The 14,557-nt window shown below is 38.2% G+C and overlaps 1 protein-coding gene across 2 annotated transcripts in view; it reads right to left on the bottom strand.

The window, feature by feature from the left end:
- Positions 1-14,021, bottom strand: part of LOC306860027 (arginine-glutamic acid dipeptide repeats protein-like) — a 115,211-nt gene extending 101,190 nt beyond the window's left edge. For both annotated transcript variants that reach the window (XM_079401546.1, XM_079401547.1), the window contains exon 1: positions 13,585-14,021. The gene's annotated coding sequence lies outside the window, so the exon portion shown is untranslated. The remainder of the gene's footprint in view (positions 1-13,584) is intronic.
- Positions 14,022-14,557: the final 536 nt, after the last annotated feature.

The following is a 14,557-nucleotide window of genomic DNA, read 5'->3' as shown; positions in this document are numbered from 1 at the left end:
TTTTTTAGGGCTCAATAGGGAACGGCCTGCCAGAGGAATGGCAGCTCGAATCGGACCGACTGGATTCCAAATGGAGCCTTCTACATATGGACTGGGAGCTCTTCACAACACAAGAAATAAGATCTAATAAACGTTTAGTTCACACATTGTTTTTTTAATATATTTAACTTACAGATCTCAGCTTAAGTTGTGCTTCAGTTTGTATTCTATTCTATTCTATCAGTTTAAATAGTTTGTTTTGATAATATATTATGTTAGGCTATATTATAAACCTGATAAATAATTGACCTTGTTTTTGAGTCTTTGACTTTGAGTCTCTTGCTCATCAAGGCTGTATTCATTTAAAAAAAATACAGAAAAAAAACAGTGATATAGTGAAATATTATTGCAATTTCTAATATTGGTTTTGTATTTTAATACCTATACTTTAAAATAGCATTTATTCCTGTGATCAAAGCTGAATTTTCAGCATCATTACACCAGTCTTCAGTGTCCCATGATCCTTCAGAAATCATTCTAATATGCTGATTTAATAAAAAGTTTAAAAGAACAGCATTTATTCAAAATAGAAATATTTTCTAACAATAGAAGTCTTTACTATCAATTTTATCCATTTAACATCCTTGCTGAATAAAGTTTATTCTTAAGTATCTTAAAAAAAGAAAAAAATTCTGTTTATATTGTAACAAAATCTCTATTTTGACTAAACACTGTTCTTTTTAACTTTTTTTTTAAATATCACAGGTCCCAAAAGATACAGTAGAAAAAATAAATAAGCAGTAGAAACGTTTCCAACATTGATTAAAAATCAGCATATTAAAATTATTTCTAAAGGATCATGTGACTCTGAAAATACTGCTTTGCTTCACAGGAGTTAATTAAATTTTAAAAGTATTTTAAAATAGAAAACATTCATTTTAAATTGCAATAATATTTCACAATATTATTTAGTGAAATAATATTCAATATTTTTTATCAAATAGATACAGCCTTGACGAGCATAAGAAACTTCTTAAAAACTTTATTTATCCAAACTTTTGAACTACTGTGTATTGTACAGTAAACATGTTTTGTCAGGTAACCTAAAATGTACATCATTTAGTTACATCAAGGGTCAAATCAAATATAAATAGCACATTAAAGTTAAAAGTTACACACTTTTTTGTGTGCATGCTGTACAGGTCTAGTATAAAGAATGCTTTTGCTCAGGTTGTCCGCCCAATAGAGAAAAGTTTTGCTCAGAAAAGAAATTAGAGGGAGCATTGCTCCCACGGGTCCTTAAATTTGATACAACTAAATTGAAGAGTTTTTAAGGCCTTAGACAGTTTTAAATGCATCAAATGGTATAAGAAATAATTTTTCAAATGGCCTTAAATAGATTTAAGAATTCTACAAATACCTTGTAAATAGTAAAATAAAACTCTTTCCTTGATATTTGTATATTGAAAATGTTTTTGATTGACATTTATGGTCTTTATTTTATTTGGGCTAGTTATAATATATATATATATATATATATATATATATATATATATATATATATATATATATATATATATATACACACACACACACACACACACACACATATACATACACACACATACCCATGAATCATGATTTCAAACACTAGGCTATAGAAAAACATTACATTAATCATTCACACAACTCCACCCAACCGCTCATCACATCATCATTTACATCTTTGTGTACTTAACAGCACTGTGTACTAAAACTACTATTAGGCAAGCACTACTGTGTTAAACCAGAAGAATGGTTGTAGTTTATTGTACAGCAGCCCGACCAGTGTAATCCAGTTTTGAGATCATGTTGTATTTAACTGATGTGTCACACAGATGACTAACACTGGCCCGGCAGTGAACCGCACGTGACCCTGCGGCAGCCATGATTCGGCATGACCCTGTGGCGCTGACGGACAGAGATGCTTTTTTCCACTACAGTAAATACAACAGAATCTAACAACACTCAAAGATTCATGCAAACATAACCGATCGAGATCTGATAAGGAAAAGAGAGTTTCAAATATCTCCAAATGGATGCAATCACCATGCTATCCCTGAGAGAAAGTGCCGCTATCAAGTGGGAATGCAAATATTCAATAGCTCTGCTCCGCTTAATGGCGACTAGAGTGGGATTGTGGTGTATTGCCACAATAGAGTATAATTTCCCTCCTGCTCTGATGGAGCCACTTCACCCTGATGAAGAACAGGAGCATTGAGCTGATTCTATGACCACAGTTTGTGTTTCCACCCCCCTCCACTCCTCTTTGTCCTCCCAATGACACGCAGCACAACAAGCTTGTCATTTTCAAACGTTACCATTCAGGTCTCATCGATTTATTGTAATCAAAGAAGATGTGAAAGCCTACGACAAGGGTAAACAAACAAGCAAAGGTCTCGGGGTACGGTGAGGTTTTAACCTCGATCTGAAATCCCCCGTTTATTAATGCGCCGTTAACAGCCGGTTACGGCCAGTGGAACAGCAGTTGCAAAATCAATTACCTCAGCAAGTATTGATATGTCTCGCGGCCTGTTTACAATTTAATCTCTAACTTGTCAGAGCCATTATTTTCCTAATCACAACTCCCGCTCTTCTGCACCTTTGTCTCTGGCTCATGTTTAAGGGAACAAAAAGGTCATAAGCTTGAGCGCTCCCCAGGGCGCAGCCTGCCACTGCTGTAATTATTCCTGAGCAAGAGATGACAAATGAAGTGGATCAAATCAAAGGTGTCAGTAGCTCTTATGACACCGGCCCATTCGTACAGGTTAAAACAAAGGTCAAGCTAAAAGGAAAAACTAGTTAATGCGGCCCTGCAATAATTATGTGTGAAGCCTCTTAAAGTAACAAACTGTTCATAATTCCAGCCCTCCCTCACTAGGATAACGGGTTGAAAATCCATACCTACATCCATTCTATTGATGGGGCATTCAACTGCAGGAGATAAATAAAACAAAAAACACACTCAGTGACGTGTCCATTACTCAAATTGCATCCAATCACAATAGCGGCGGAAAATATCCTTAGGAGCCGATACTAAACTAGCTAAAACGATCAACGAGGATATCATCAGCAAACTTGCCATTTGTATCTTGGCCGGTAATCATTGAGGAACTGAGGTTGATGTATTATTTGCTGGCTAATGTATAATTCAGAGCCAACAGCAGATTTAATGCCTAAATAAAGCTGTGATACACTTGCATTAAATGTTTACTCACCAAAATAAGATCTGAAAGTACAAGCATGTCACACGGTGCTTTTGAAACTTTCAAACTTGTCACCCGTTTCTTTTTCATCTTGGGTGACAAAGTGAAAATGGTTTGCAGGTGGCGAGATCCGAGACCCGCTTTGTTCACCTCCTAGAAACATAAATGGAGATCAAAACGAGACACTCAGATGTCTAAGCACAAGATCTCAATTACTTCATTTAAAACACAGGCCGGCAGGCATGAGCTAGCGTGTTTGTCTTTCGGCGAACGCAAACACTGTAATGAGAAGTGAAGGGCGTCCATGTTCAAGTTACTCGTTTCTGTTCCTAAGCAATTCCATTGATGATTCTTTCATATGATAATATTGTGGCAGAAAATAGAGGTTATTTTGAAAATAATTCCACTTGTTTATTGCTCTTTCACTGGCTGTTTTCAAAATGTAACGGAGCATGGCAGATTTCAGAGGAAAGGTTAGCAAACAACACACTAGAAATAGAAAACAAGCACAAGAAATTCTTGTAAAAAGGTTAATTAGGCTGCTTCAGAGAACTGATCTTTTGACGTCAAACAAGTCAGTCACAATTCCCTGAAGGCCACCCTATTGACCCCTGTGCTGAGGCTGGCCTACTTAAAGTTGGAGATAAAGACAGATGGTGTACGCCAACAGAAATATACACATCTAAAATACCTTAAGGAGTAATCAAGTCAAAAACAGGAGTCAGGACCAACATGATCGCTACAATATCTATTGTAAATATATCTTTTATTTTGCCATGCTCGCACTTTACTGGAGTATAGATGCACGCAAATAGATGCCTGAAACAAAAAGGTTATCAAATTAATAAATTATTGCAAAGAAACCAGCACATTCACTTCAATTCAAATGTTTGGGGTTGGTAAGATTTATTAATACTTATCAAAAATACAGTAAACAGTAATATTATTATAATCTTTCTCTATTTGAATATATTGTAAAATGTAAATAATTCTTGTGATGACAAAGCTTCAGAGTTACATGATCCTTCATTGGAATTAGGGATGCATCGATCCGATACTCAGGATCGGTATCGACTCCGATACGGTCATTTTCTGCGGATCGGGTATCGGTCAGACGAGACCGATCCAAATCCGATATTGTGCGTATACTATTCTGTGTTATTGTTGAGCCCCACGAAGGGGGGGGGGCACGATAAAGTTTTCGTGCACTATATTTCAAGTGTTCTGAAACTGTTCCACAGTTTAATCTGAGGTACAGATGAATATTTAAGTCTTTAAATTCAAGTTCAGGTAAACTCTTCTCTCCGCTGCGGCTGTCTGTTATCCTCCATTCAGCAATCAAACTGCGTGTCGCGTTCGGTTACTACAGTCAAACTCTCTTCAAGAGCGCACAGTTACTGAGGTTTAAAACTGTTAAAAGAAAAGGCTTAATAAACTTAAGCACAGATTTAATACACTACGCATCAATATATCTTGCCTTTGTACTTTGCACGGGATGCACATAAGCGCTTTCTGCTGCTCTATATTGGAGCCTTACATATTATAATACTTTTGCGCAATGAAAGATTATTAACAGTTTTTCTTGTTCTGTCCTATCTATCATATGTTGCTGCCTTCATTACTATGCCATAGATTTCAAAGAAATATATTTTAAATTTATAGTAGCCTATATATTTATATATAAATGTATTTGCTTGTTTTTTCATGAATGTATTTTACAACAATTCAAAGAGCAATGTGTATAATTTCACCAGATTTAGTCCTACACTTTTAATTGTAAATGAAAATGTTTCACTAGGTTTTATAAAATTATTGTGCACCCATGATTTTTCTAGAGTATCTTTTTTTTATAATAGTTTATAATAGTATTTTTGTCAGATTATGATTATATATTTTTATTTGTCATTTTATATATTTGTTATTTGTTTAACACACAAAAGAGTAACACACAGACACACAGAAGTATAGATTCTACATTGATTTTAAAAAACTACGCTGGTATCGGATTGGATCCAGGGGTAGACAATAAGGGAAATTTGTCTTTGTCTTGTCTTTAGAAGTTCACTGGCCCAGGTCAACGCGTCGGGTATTGATCCCAATAATCACGAAAAAGAACAGTTTGCTTGAACAACATGAATAACATTTATTTTTTTTAAGGCAGGTTTAGTGCAAAGTGCAGCAAAACTGTGCAAAAACATGAAACAAGTGCAAATAAACCTATTGCATAGGATTCATTCTCCGTAGTCACACAGCAATTCATTACATTATGTTCATACCATAGGTTTCATACACGTTGACTTTTCTCTAACTTACTTGTCTGCATATGTGGGCATTGATCTGCAGAGCTCACAGTAAACCTCTTTTTTTTTCTTGATCGTAGCCCAGCTAGGGGTGGGCGATATGGGAAAAATATCATATCACGATTTTTTTTTTTTTTGAAATATCACGATTCACGATTTTGTCACGATTCTTTGTCATGTTGGTTTTACAAGTTGTCTGAGCATTACAGCCAAACTAGAAAGACAACGCCTTTCAAGGTAACAAAAAAAAAGACATGGCAGATATTTAGGCCAAAGTGGGCGAAGATAAAAATCTTTGTCATTATTTTATCTTTCTTATTAAAAAATAAGAACAAAGATACAAATTACAAATACACATAATATACAAATAAAACAAACAGTGCTTTATTTTCAGGTACAATAGGTGTATTTAGCAGAGCATTCAATGAAATTGAATGAACAAATATAAAAATAAAACACTAGATAGACTGATTCCTAAAGCAACTGTATTAAAGTTTTTCAGTCAAGAATAGTGAGGGATTTTTCTCTTTGTGTTTTGTTGTTTTGTCAACGTTAAATGAATAGTTCCCCCAAAAATAAATATTCTGTCATCTGTCTGTCAATTCTGTCATAATGTTTTATTTTTATACCATCATTTACTCAAAAGTTGTTTTAAACCTGAATGAGTTTCTTTCTTCTGCTGAACATAAATGCTATTTTGAAGAAGGTGGAAAACCAAACAGTTGCTGGTCGACTTCCATAGGATTTTTCTTTCCTGCTATCAAATTCAATGTAGACCAGCAACTGTTTGGTTACCCTCATTCTTCAAAATATCTTATTTTGGGTTCAGCACAAGAAATTAATAGAGGTTTGGGACAACATGTGAGTGAGTAAATAATGACAGAAATTAAATTTTAGGGTGAACTATCCCTTTAATGACAGTCGACAGCATGTTTAGTACTGTCCCTTTAAGAGCTGCACGCATCTGTTTCTCTCTTAACTATTTACTTTCATTTTAGAGATAACCAACTGAGTCTGTATGTAAACCTTGTGTGTTTTGACAGTATTAGCGCAAAAAATAAGTTAGTTGAGTAATCAGGCGCTGTTAGACAGGCTTTTTAGTGTCCGTGCTTCAGGTGTATGCGCTCAGAAAAAGCGCACGTCAGACCAGCGCGCGAATTAAACATTTAACCAGCAAGGCTTGTGTGCAAATAATGTACTTGTGCGATCGCGAATAAGTGCAGTGTCCTGTCAGAGTAACTCTACTGCTGTATGTGGTGTTGTACAGTATATAGAGACGGAGACCAGAACTGTATTTGATATAATGTGTGCTGTAGCACGATACTACCATATTTCTTCAAAAGCAGATCGTGGAGACATTTTTATCGTCCACGATCAAAAATCGTCATATCGCACACCCCTAAGCCCAGCCAATTCCAGCGGTCTCGCCACTGGGCCTGAAACTTTCTCTGCCTTTTCTTTTCGTATTCCCTTTCGCTTTCCCTCAATTCCTCTGGTGATTTTCTCTTCCTTGCCTTCTCTTTTTTACCCGACGTTTGGCCGGGTGATGTGGGTTTCAGAAACATGTAGCCTAGCTTAATAGTAGCTATAGGTAGGTGCTGAGCAGCAGTGTGCAGTTTGCGCGCGTAACCGCGGGAGCGAGCAAGGCGGTGCAGACGGAGCGGCTGTCGGAATCACGTAACGTGTTAGCGGTGGTTACCGAGACGATTAAACAGAAATCAAAACACAGAACCACAGGTAATTAATGTGAAATTAGACTTTTTTTAATCGAGGCATTATTTTTACTGGCCCCACCGGGCTAGTGTTGGAGCGATCTGGTGGCCCTGACGGTTTTAAAAGTACGTCCGGGCCACCGGGCCAATTATATTGTCGACCCCAGGGATCGTATCGGCAGAATTTTCAGGATTGGATTTGGATCGGTTCTGAAAAAATGGTATCATTGCATCCCTAATTGGAATCACTGTAAAATGCTAATTTGGTGCTCAAGAAACATTTGTAATCATCATCAATGTTGAAAACACTTGCGCTTTTTATAATTTTGTGGAAAATACTTTTTTCATGATTCTTTAATAAACAGAAAGCTCAAAAGATCAGCATTTATCTGAAATGGTAATCTTTTTTAACATTATGTCTTCACAGTAATTTTCAACCAAGTATTAACTGAACTGAAAAAGTATTTCTTAAAAAAAAAAAATAATAATTCTTACTGACCCCAAACTTTAACATTAATGTATATCCTTAATACTAGAGCAACTAAAGTACCACTGATTGGAGTTATTGTCTCAGAGCCGTGAGCTCCATGATTCTTCAACAAAAGCAATTGAAGAACATCCATGAGCCAAGAAGAGACATTTCAGAGTTTCTGCTGCCTTGTCTATAAAGCACAAAGCAGAGACATCTGAAATACAGTCAAACTAGGCATGACTGGGACGCAACCCTAGCCTCAAAAGTACTCACAGGTTCACACCTCGGCCATCCTGTCAGCTGCGTTCAATGTGACTTTCCAGCCGTGGAACATTCCAAAAGGATGTGAGATGTTGAAGGATAGGGCACAAACATTGTTTAACAAAATCCCTCTGTAACACTGAAATACCACATTTTTCCTAAGTTCTGTCAACCAAGTAAAGCTGCATGATTTTCATCATATGGTGTTTCATTACATGCATATAACTTGATTCTTAACCTTTTCCCTCATGCACTCATAATCCTCTAGATGAGGTAATTATTTTTGCAGCCACAAACATTTCTGGACAAGTACACTTAAATAGTCTGCATTCAACTACTTAATAATGAAACCATTTATACTTTATCAGGATGAGTCAGGGACTGAAAGTCTAGAGTGCTGATTTCTTCTGCCAGAAGTAAGTTTGCACTAAAGGTTTATTTGATCTTAGAGAGATATAGCTTGATCCATCAAAGCTAGCATTATTCAACAACAGCAGGCCTGGTTTGTACAGAACAATACGCATATTGTGCCACACAAAGAGAACTCGTCACCTGAAAATAATTTAAATAATAAAATAACAAACAAATCCCCTGCCCGGGAGCAGACGATGTAGCTGAAAAGTAATCGCTATCTGCCTCAAAAGAGCTGATTAGTCCATTACTAAATGAAATGCTTTTAAATGAACAATTCTACTGAAGGAAAACCAACACTCCTGCCTTGTGAATACAGATGACCTGTCTTGGCTTATTACGTCTCCAGCATTCTCATGCATCTCCTCAGCTACCAACAGTGGCTTTAGTTTATAGGATAGATTTAGTTGTATTGGCTCTTGCTAACAGTAATGCAGTGATCTTGAATGCTTGTTCACCCCCCACAATTCATCACAGCTTTGTGATAGTTTTAAAGTCAGAAATAAGATTGTGCTCCACAGTCTCGTGCCTAGTAGCTATAAACTGGCTATAACACCATTCATAGAGAATAGTTGGAATTTGAGGTTGAGCGCCTTGGTCGTCCACCAATACTAAAAAGCTACTTTATAAGAAGTATAAAGTCCTAAATTGAAAGTTGTCATTTAAATCACCAATACTTAATATTTCCTTTCTTCAGAAACACAAAGAGATCTCAGGCAGCTTTTCCATTAAAATGAAAGAGGATGATCCAATTTAGTTGACACGCTAGAAAGAACGCAAAAAGTTTCATAAAATCTGTCTACATGACTGGTGAGCAATACTCGGTGAGGAACAGATTAAAATTGAAGTCATTTTGACTGATATTCTTCCCCTCCGCCTGCTCTCAAATATCACTTGCAATATAAAACACCATGATCAGCCATGTGACAAACAAGCTCTGCTGAAATCAAACTTAGAAAGGTGCCATTACTAAATTGAAAGAACTATATTTAAGGATCACAGCAGAGGGAAAGACTTAAATGTCTTAATGTCTTACTCATTATTTAATGCCATGTCAGCTTCTATGGCTATGTTTGTGGTGAGAACCAGGTTTAGTTATTCAAAATTAAAACTAAAGATGTTTAAGATTCATTTTTCTAAAAACATTAAAACTAGATTTGGATTTACAAAAATATCAACAGAATAAAAAAAGTTTCTCAAAGGAATAGAATTATTACTGTCTAACAAAATGTGTTTAATGGACAGTGAATTTTGATGAGATGGACCCTTATATGGATTACTATAACAGTGGTTCTAAACCTGGAAGGACAGGGTCCACTAGGGGGCCCCAGTACGTATTAAAATTATATTAATATTAAATTAAATGTTATTTGAATCTTACTTTAAAAAGACACTTAAAAAAAAAAAAAAAAAAAAAAAAAAAAAAGATGTAACATTAAATTGTCATGTTTGATTTTGACTAGCTTAGATAGAAGGGCCTTTGAACATTTTCTTGGAAAAAGGGACCTTAAAGTCAGAAAGGTTTAGAACAACTGGAGTACTATACTTTTACTTGTATATTTAATCTTGGCATTGAAAAAACAAAAAGAAAAAAAACATTTATTTTCATTGTATGGACATCCGTTTGTTTTATGTAAGAAAGAAAATACTGCATAGGAACGACAGGAAAATGAATGAAATAATGACAAGCTTCATAAAGCACATATAGCAAAAAATTATGATGCTTAGGAATCGTTGGAGGGCCAGCAGTCACAAATTGTGCTCCATTCCAGCAGTCTAAGAAATCTGGATCCTATCTAAGCAAGAAACGCGTCGATCAATGCATGCTTTTCAAGATGAAAGCACTTGAGCGAGGACTGCATTTTATAACATGTTTATCAGCACAGCACAGCACAGTGTTTCTCTACAAGGACAAGGACAGAGCGAATACTAGTAAGGGTGTGCGGGTGTAAAAAAGCATAAAAGACTCCATCTGACATCCCTAACAGAACAGGAAAACAGTGCGGGGCCTGTGGGACCCCCAACCTCACTTTATGACCATGTGCTGAATTAACAGGTCCAGATGTCTCCTCTCACTTAACATGTGCGAGACATCTCGAGCAAAGGGCTCAGCTGCTTTAGGGCTTATTAAAAAAATATCAGTTTCAATTACACCCATTAACTTCTCGCGCTCCTCAGGTTTACATTTATTTGACATCAACAAGCCCGATTCTCGCACAAGATGTATGTTTAATGCATAAATCGACCAATCCAAGTTTATCAGATTAACTTCAACAGCTACAGATCAACTACCTGCTTCTGGCATGGGCAGAATCAACAGAGGAACGAACAACATGAGACAAAGAGAGTGTTGCTGAAACACCATACCGTGTACCCATGAAGCCTGAGGAATGAGGCAAACAAAGACGAGCCTATTACCAGACAGATATCAATCTGCTCTTAGTACTTGCTGCTACAGAAGCATTCAGACGACTCAGCTGCTTGAGCTGTTTATAGTTTGACAGTGTCAGGTCTCTTTGTCACTAGGGCTATGAGCAGGCACCTGTGGTTACTGTATCTATTATCAAGGGGAAAGTGCCAACACATTCTTGTAAACAAAGGAGAGTCTACCTACAAGTTCGCAGAGACAAAGCCCAACCTGAAAATGCTTGAGGCGACCATTCAAAACAATCCGAGCTGTTCTCAAATTTCTTTCAGAAACAAATTTGGACGAGTAAGCTTTCAGTCAATAAATCGCACATTTGGCTAAAGGTTTTCCCATGATGATGCCATGCAAAACGTGACGCTAATTACCTCTGCCCTTTCTCCAATTCATTAAGCATAACATTGCATAGCTCAGCCCGGATGCGCCACCGTTAAGGCCTCTCTCGGCAAACGGAGGAGAAAAGACGTGCGGCGTAACATCAGCCAGTTCCATCATGCGAGCAGATTAAATAACATGCCTGCCCAAGCCACGTCAAACATTCAGCAGCCACCGCATGCCAACTGATCCACTACAACACACTCCATGAAGAAACCCCTCTGCTGCCCTACCACACCGCCTTTGATCAGGGTATCGCATATTTGATGCTTTTAAGGTGGAGGATAACACACAGAGCGCATCTTTGCGATGTGGGTAATTCTATTAAACGCAAAAGAACGAACACCATCTTTTTTAGGAGAGGAAACACAAAGGCTAAATGTCACTGTGCGCTTAGGCATTAAACATTTAGTAGCCATTCTCTGCTGCTCAAGCAAAGAGGCAAGCAGTTGTTAAGGGAGAAGGATGACACAGTTAATCATACACCCACTCGCTGCAAATGAAGGCCCGGTGCTCAGATGTATAATAACAAGAACATTAAAACATACAGCATTCACGAGCCATTTAAAACGAGCGAGAGAGACCAGTCATTCACTAGAGATGACAAGGAGGATGTTTGGAAATACCTAACGCAACCCAATTAGCCGTATTCCACTCTAAATAGGTGACAGAACGAGTGCTGCAAACACGGACAGGCTATGTTCAAATATTAAACTCGCCGTTCGTGTATTTTAAAGTAATCTAGCTCAAACAGGTTTCCCTGAGTGTAACAAAAGACAATGAAAACATTCTGTTCCTTGCTGTAGTCTTTAGTTCCTCTGCAGGAGACGCTTCACTAAATGTTTGATTTCTTTCACCTCAGGCTACCCTCAAAGCCATGGCAAGTGTAACGGGGGTTTATAAAAGCTTTTCTTCTCTCTCTCATGCTCTCCATTTTCTATGAACCGAAGGATTAGTACAGATACTCTGTACATAGTTGTTATGATTACAGATTACTGATTTCTATACGTTTCCAGGCTGGTCAGTGCCATCTTTTTGTGATGTTTAATCCTAATCTTTGTGTTTTCGGTGTGACAGCGAGTTTGGGAAACCCCACAAAACTAATAGCAGAGTGTGACTGACCACCTCAAAGCTTTAGACATGCCAATTACCATCTTGTTGCACAACTGGAGAGGAAAAACATCCCAGTGTGGGGGGATGGGGCGATCACTATTGGTTACAAAAGAGTAGGCCCTTTTTAACACAAATAGCTACATCTATTACATATGCAAAGTCAGAAAATCTATTACATATGCAAAGTGAGAAAAACATGGCATGGTTTTTTTTATGTTACCCCTAGGAACTGAACAGTCACATGAAATTCAAGTATGACCAATGAACCAAAGAGGATATACAAGATGCTTCCTCCACATACACAGCATGGAGAACGAGATCAGATAAGGCAGGCTGTGAAACAAAAATGGTTTCAAGTCTTTTCAACCTACACTCCTAAAAATAACTATGGTTTCATGAAGAACATTTAACATCCATAAAACCTCTCAATCATACAAAAGGTTCTTAAAAAAAAAAAAAAAAAAAAAAAACATTCTTTTAAGAATTGATAACTGAACCAAAAATGGTTCTTCTATGGCATTACTTCAAAACCCCCTTTATAAACCTTTATTTTCAAGGTGTGCCCCACATAACAGTCATGCCCCTTTGGTCTTCACCACAAACACATCACTACATGCTAGTGAGGGCCATAACCGGCCATATTTGTTCCCATCATGGGCCACGGTTCAAGTGTTTCAAGTTAACAAAGGGAAGTTAGGCAGACTTGGCCGTCCCATAGCAGACTCCAACTGGTCAGGCAGGTCTACCAAAAGCTCTCCTCCCCTGCTCCCAGGGTTTTCAGTAAACAAAAGGTCTCTTCCAACATGTGAGGGTTGGGGTCACAGCAAATGTACTGTTGTGATGGTGTTTGATAACGCTAAACACGGAGATAAACAGCATGCTTAATGTATTGAAGAGCCTCAGCACCTCCAACTCTAAATGCACCATTTATCCTGCTACCCGAGCATTAATAATTCACTTAATGCTCGAGTTCCTCACTTAATAAAATGGAAACAAACACGGAACTTCTTCAAGGAAGATGCAAGTTAGACAGCTGAAACTTAATAGACTACTTACTAAAAAGCATCCTAAAAAGATTACACAGTACTGGTCTCTTTCAACAGCGAGAGCAAAAGTGAAACATGCAATAAAAAACAGGCTGCTGCTGCAGCTTTCAACTTCTGAGCCTGTAGCAATTGCCAACATTCCATCTCTATCCCCCCCATTTACCTTCCCACCCACTCAAGCCCTCTAAACTCCCTCAGTCTTCTTTCTTTTTGTACACAGCCAATGTAGCCAAGGCACTACTCACCCGCCAGTATGAAGATCTAAGTTCCTATCGGGCTGCTGCAAACAACTTCAAACACAATTCCACGTCTGTTCGTTGAAAATGACCCAGCCGAACTTCTCGGCCTGGGCCAAAATCCAAGAAGCCGAGGGCAGAGCACTATCACGCCGATACTTTATCCTGAGAGAGCCGCTGTCCATACAGAGGAGAAACGGGGCAAATGCCTCAACAAAAGACGACCTCGCTTTACTAATTTATTCGCATTCGGACCGCCCGGGGACTCGTTTTCTGAACGTATGCGGTTCCCCCTCCTTCTTTTCGCCGTGTGATAACTCCGAAAGCTTGAGTTTGTGGAGGGTAGGAAATCAGTGAGTTCGGCGTTTACAGACTCCGCTTCCTTTTTCACACACACACACGCGCGCGCGCGCGCTCCCTCGCTCTCTCCTCGCGCTTTCTTTCATATGCACACACAGCACGTTCTCTCTCTCTATCTCACTCTCTTTCTGTATAACCCCCTCCTCCTCCTCTTCAGCTGTTCAACAGACGCATCCACATGGCTGACCTAGTCTTTCTTTACCCAGACACTAGTGAAGGAGAATTACCCCCCCACACACAGAGAACACAGAACACACACCACTTCTAAAAAGCGAGCAAAACAAAAACACGGACTGGATTCTAATGATTACCGACGACAAGTGATCGGACTGGAGTCGTAATTGATCGTATACCGTAAGGATATGGTCGGTACAGAAAGTGCATCGGTAAGCAAGACGTTGAATCCAGATTCACACAGCGGCTGTACGGAATATTAATGTGCATGCTGACGACTCCACCTCCAGCAGCACAGATAACAACAAATAGATAATCACAGAAAGCACGCCAAAAATCAAGAGCCTACCGTTCAAATAAACCACAGATTCCAGCTATTGATTTTCAGTGTCCAATAATGAACGCCCAGTTTTTATTGCCGTGCTTCGCTGCCAAATGATTGGGGCTG

This window comes from Barbus barbus, assembly GCF_936440315.1.
Source record: "Barbus barbus genome assembly, chromosome: 40".
Lineage (NCBI taxonomy): Eukaryota > Metazoa > Chordata > Actinopteri > Cypriniformes > Cyprinidae > Barbus > Barbus barbus.
This window is presented reverse-complemented; position numbering and strand designations above follow the sequence as displayed.